Consider the following 6,000-nt stretch of genomic DNA (forward strand, 5'->3'; position numbering starts at 1 on the left):
CCTTATGCTGTCACTTTACTGTACTTCCTTTTATTCTGCACTGGTATAACTAAAACATGTCCCTGAGTTAAAATCAGTTTATTTCACTAAGTCCTTAAAGAGAATAGTTGTTCTGCATAAGATCTTGAGTTCAGGCATAGAACATTTAAAAGCAGTTTTTCACTAGAATCAAGGCACGAGTGTAGTTTTGAGTTGTTAGTGAGAGTTTCTGGGAGTCCTGCTCATATAAAAAAAAAAAAAAAAAAAAAAAAAACCATAGTGCAATGTTCAGCAACCTTTGATTTATATAAATTATTACTATTTTTTGCAAGAGCTCCAAAAATCGTCCATGGCAGGAGAATTAGTGACAGCTTAGAATGTTGTATAGGTCAGTGAACTCTGAATGTCTTCATAGTAAGACATCTGAATCTCAAAAAATAATGCAACAAGACCAAGTGTAGTTTGTCAGATGACAACATTATGTAAAAAAATAAGAATCCAGAAATTCAGGACATTTTGAAGCTCTGAATGCATATCTAGTACATTCCACAGAGGATATACATGTCCCAAAAAGAAAAGTGGATAATGAAAAAATATTTCCCAGGAATGAGGAAACACAATGTGGGATCAAAATAAATTATCATAGATCTGAAAAACACATTCTTTGTGAGAAAAAGTGCAAGAGTACATTGTTTTAAAAATATGCATATCATCTAAGGTAGAAAACATACAACTGTTTTGTGTGATAAGAACCATGTTGAATTAAAACATATCTCTGAATACAAAAGGAGGATATTAACCTTTTCTTTTCAAATTAGCCATGGCTTTGAAGCAGAATTTAAATTGAGTAGTAGCCTGGAAGCTTTGATTTACATCAAATAATTGGATATGAAGTTCCAACATGCGAAGCAGGCAGCTGCTGAAAATGATCTGAAGCAAAACAAGACTTTCAAAGTCATCGCTGAGTTATTGGTAACAAAGGCCAGGAGTACTGGGAACAAAACCAAGAATGAGGAAAGTATTAATGATCAAATTACTCACACTGGTAAAGCGTGCATTTAAAATAACAACCTGATTGCTGCTAACTTTCAGGGAAAATATATTTATGTTATAAATGAGAATTTTAGGGAAATTTTAACGAAATATTCAAATGGTCAGATCAGAAAACAAATTGCTGTAAGTGACAAAGAAAGGAACACAGAATAGACCAGGGAAAATTATTTTTTCTCTATATGGAAGCAATGTGCCCACACCGTGGGTATTCTCAGTTTTTATGATTCTCCCATCTCAGACACTAGAATAGACTCAGAGAAGGGCAGTGGGGATTATCAGAAGCTGGACCAGTTCTTTGGGAAACACTTGCTAGCATGAGAAATAAACCATTAAGAAGGGAGTACAATAGCAACCTCTACTGCCATTGGCAACACAGAGAATAAATAGAGAACAACTGTTTTTTAACAATCCAAGAGACAACAATATTATTCTCAAATAAAAGAAGTAGGCAGCAGATGCAAAACAGATGAAAGGAGGTGATCTTTCACACAAGCAGGTAAACTGCAAGAACTGTAGTGACATAGTGTAGTTCACAGTAAACACATAGCACATGGATTCAGTGATTGAAACAGAGGAATATCACCCAGAGAATGCCACTGTGTGCTTCCTGGGTTTGTACTCTTCACTAAGCGTCTGCTGTTGGTAACAGCCCATTGCTGGTTAGAAGGACCTTTGGCCCAAAGTGCCATATGTATATTCTCGGGAAGCTGTAGGGATGTGCAGGTTGATTCACAATACAAGTGATCTTCCACTCTGTCAGAAAGAAACGATGGAAGCAAAGAAGAGCTGTTGATCGTAATTAATAAAATATAACTAAATGAAAGATATTGATGGTGATTTTACCATCAAAGACAGCAGTAGGCATTTAATACAAAAGAGCAGGTTTGTTATGACACAGGCAGAATGAGTATGTTAAAAATGGATGTAACAAGATTGTAAGTTAAAAATCCAAATGTATTCGGGGCTCTCCAGCACACAGGAATAAAAGTTACCCATAGATATCTGGGTCAGCAAATAGTGTAACCACTTAGTACATTTTACATAATATGAATACTGCCATATTTTTTTTTTTTACAGGATTACTGCATTAAAAAGAAATAAATAAAATTATATTCCACAAGAACTGATCCAAAGATTAATTTTAAATGTTAATTAAAAAAAAAAAAAAGTTTTTTAAAAAAGATAGAATCAGAAACAAGTTCATTAATTAAACACATAAACAGCAGTGGTGTAAATGCTCTTCAAGAAAGTAAGCTACGGGTAAAGTAAGAAGAGCTCAAAGAGAATGTCTGTCCAAAAAAATCTTTTAGGATGCAGGAGTAAAATGAATGATTGGTGAGAACAGTTAAGGCAAACCTCTTTCCTTTAGTGGTTCTTGAAGAAATCTTATGAAGACTGCAGTGCTACTACAATATTACTAGATGAAAAAAACACACTCCTTTGATTTTATTGAGATTGAATTGTATTATTCAAATGTTATTGTTCCTCTCCTTATTTTCAATAATTTAGTTCAGTTCTTTTGCTAAATGAGTTTATGGGAGAATTTATTTTTAGCATCTCCTGTCTCTGCTGCACATTCCCACACTCAAGACAATTGTGCTTCCTCAGTAAGGCTATGGAGCAATAGGTGGAGATGATGGATGGAGGGCAATATATTCAAGGGCTGAGTGACGCTGAATTTCTTGAGTTCCTTCTAGCATCCACAGTCAGAGGTGGGGTCCTTCAGAAAGAGGTTAAGAAGGAAATGAAATTCCAGTTTTCCCACTTGAAATTTCTGGAGAGTTAGTTTATCTCTACAGTGATTGTGGTGGGAGCCTGGGAGATCTGGTTTGCTTGTTATGTTAATATTGAGCTTTGAGATGCTGTTCCCCTTTGAAGATCTGGCACTGTGTGCCACAGACTTACTGGATTTCACAGAACCAAAGCAAAGACCACAGGACAAGATAACCACAGAGGACTTAAGAGTAAAGGCCCAGGCCCCAGGGACATGAGCACAAATCACAGAAGGTCAGCGACTCATCAATTTGAGAATGCAACCTTGGAGTTAGGTTGAGCTGATTTTAGGGCATCACAAAGAGAAGAGAGTTGTATCTAATATACGTAAGAATTCATTAAACAATGAAAACGCAAAGAAGATAACAAGAAAGTGCAATTAACAGTCACAGTCCCTCCTGGGAAACAGAAGGACAGAAATAAGGTAATTTCTCCAGCCTCCTCTCTTGCAGAGGCTGTGTCTGAGCCACATCATTACTTAGCCAGAGCTCTTCCCTCCCATGCTGTTAGCAGAGAAGGAGAAATTTCTGATACGCCATCCCTCACATTTTGCCACTGTGACTCAGCATTTATCTGAAAAGAGTTTCTCTAGAATTAATTAGATAAGAATTTTGAAGAACAGTTTGTGTATTCTACTCCAACTTTCCCACAGTACAGTGTGATTTCTTATCACAGCATCTAACCAGTGTAAACTGGAGTGCAATTGACAGTATAGTGTGCTCACACAGGAAATATTTAACAATCCCAAACAAAGCACAACATGAACAACGCACTTCACCAGAAAATGAAGTTAAAATCATGAGATGACAAAGTGAAGAGTGCACATACCTATTAGAAGACAGAGACAATGATGAACCAATGATTTAATAAATCTCACAAGAATTTTTCAATAGTGCTAGAAAAAAAAAATCCATAGAATACTAGATTTTACCAATCTAATGTACAATGTTCACTGCTGAATTACTGTGCTGAGCTATGAAATTATCACTGCATTACTTTACAGATAAAATATGCCATAGGTAGTGTACCCAAAACTAGGTCCTGTTGTCTGCATAGTAGTCTTCATATATATTATAAAAAAGTCTTTGTTAGATTAAATAAAGTGATTATCATTTCTTCCTGTATGACTGTTTTGGCATTGGAGCAAATATATTCAGCCCCTTCCTTGAACCATGAATCTCTTTAAGAGCTTTAGATTCTAAACTCTTAGTAATTTCCTGCATACCTTCCTCTGCAGCACCCAGCATTATGTTCTTAAGAAAATAATTCACCCAGCATGAGGAATGTTTACTCTTTTATTAAGAGCCAATATCGTGGGTCAGTCAAGTATGGGACATAATATCTGTCAAAATGACCTCTGTTTATGAAAGAGATGAGAGAGTCCTTAATTTAGGGGAGGAGCGCCAGAGCAGTCTCCAAGTCTGTTAAAGAGGAGAAAGAAAGACTTCAGGAAAGGGGCTGATACAGGAAATTTGTTCCGATAGAGCAAATTGTCAGCTACAAAACACATAGTCATTACAGTTAGCTGTGTTTGCCAGCAGTGAACAAGAGCCTGCATGTCATGCTTATAAAAATGTGCATGGCTGTCTGATGTGGCTCGTTTTTCACGTCACTGTCGCCCACTGCTGAAATGCACCACCCACCACCTCACTGTGCTGACATTTAGTGTTTGGTCTCCATAAACGTTCAGCAAGCATCAGTGTATGACAATGGATGCCATTTTTTCTGCATGGAGGAATTCGATTCCACACCTTTACTTTGTATGCACTTCCATGTCAGGAGCCATTTTGTCAGACTGCTCCTCTGCTACCATCTGTTGCACAGCAACAAAATGTAACAGAACTTTGGCAGGAAGGTTCAACCTCGATTGCCATACCACCAACATCCAACTTTGATGTCATGGGACACCATAATAAAATAGGAGGCATTACTTTTGGAGCAGCCCTTGTAGAAACACATGGGTTGAAGACATTTTTTGTAATGATTAGTTGTAATTTTCTGGTCTAATGTGTGATCTTGTGGAATGAGTCTGACACCTAGCAGACAAGAGGGTGTATTTAGCAATTGCTTATACATACATCTTAGCACACTTATTCATTAATTTTGAGAAAGCATTAACAGTTCTTCCTCATTCTGCCATCAGATACCTAATGAAATTATCCTATTCTCTGAGCTTATGAAATATTTGTAATGGTGAACAAACTAACTCAGGAACAGTCTTGAAGAAACATCACTGATCAGGTACTTTCTCCATGTTTAGCCGTTTGTATTGAGTTTAAAGAAAAGGTCTTTTGGAGAAGAGCCATTTAACTAAGAAAAAAGCCCTTCACATATTTCATAGTGAGGAAAAAGGGAGATTCAGTAGCCTACAGGAGAAATTCTCTGGTCTAACGTGTGATATTGTGGAATGAGTCTGACACCCTCAACATCCTGAAGGAGTTCCCATCAGCACAGGACCTAACAGTCCAGTGATGTGAGATAGAATGCTCTGAGTATTATCAGAATTTCTAAACTAATTTGCTATGGTTCCAACTAGAATATTTGCTAAACTTTTGCCAGTAGTAGAGTACAATAGTGAAGGCTTCAAATGTATTACAACTGTCAGCCAGCTGGAAATAACAAGCAGTTGCATTCAGTGAGTCAGACCAGTGCTAAACTAGAATTTGAAGGATCTAATTTTGTTTGGAATAGAACAAAACCTTAACCATATTTCTATCCAAACTGTTGAATTTAAGCTATAGTGAATTCAATGAAGAAATTCAGATTGCTGGTAAATAAAGCTTGATCATTGATAATCCTCTTGATCAAAACAAAATGTCTAATTAAGTGTGGAAAACTGCCACAATGTCAGTCACTGATAGAGGTGCAGGAAGTGAATTGGAGAATGCTTTCTTCCCCATGGAGGAGACAGAGCCATGCTTTTTTCAGCAGAACTGAGTGCCAGGACAAGAGGCAGCTGACACAAACTGAAATGCAAGAAGTTCTCTCTGAACATCAGGAAGCAGTTCTGTACTGTGAGGATGATGGAACACTGACAACCTTAGGCATTCTGTGATTCTGTGATTAAAATGCCAGCTGGAACATCAACAATCTCCTCTATTGCCAAATCCATACCAGTTTCAATGAAAAGAGCAAGAAGAAAAGCCTTGAATGGGTAATTATGGCCCGTGCATATAAGGAAATACCAATTTCTGC

This window comes from Phasianus colchicus, chromosome 4 (genome assembly GCF_987193195.1).
Source record: "Phasianus colchicus chromosome 4, bPhaCol1.hap1.1, whole genome shotgun sequence".
NCBI classification, from domain to species: domain Eukaryota; kingdom Metazoa; phylum Chordata; class Aves; order Galliformes; family Phasianidae; genus Phasianus; species Phasianus colchicus.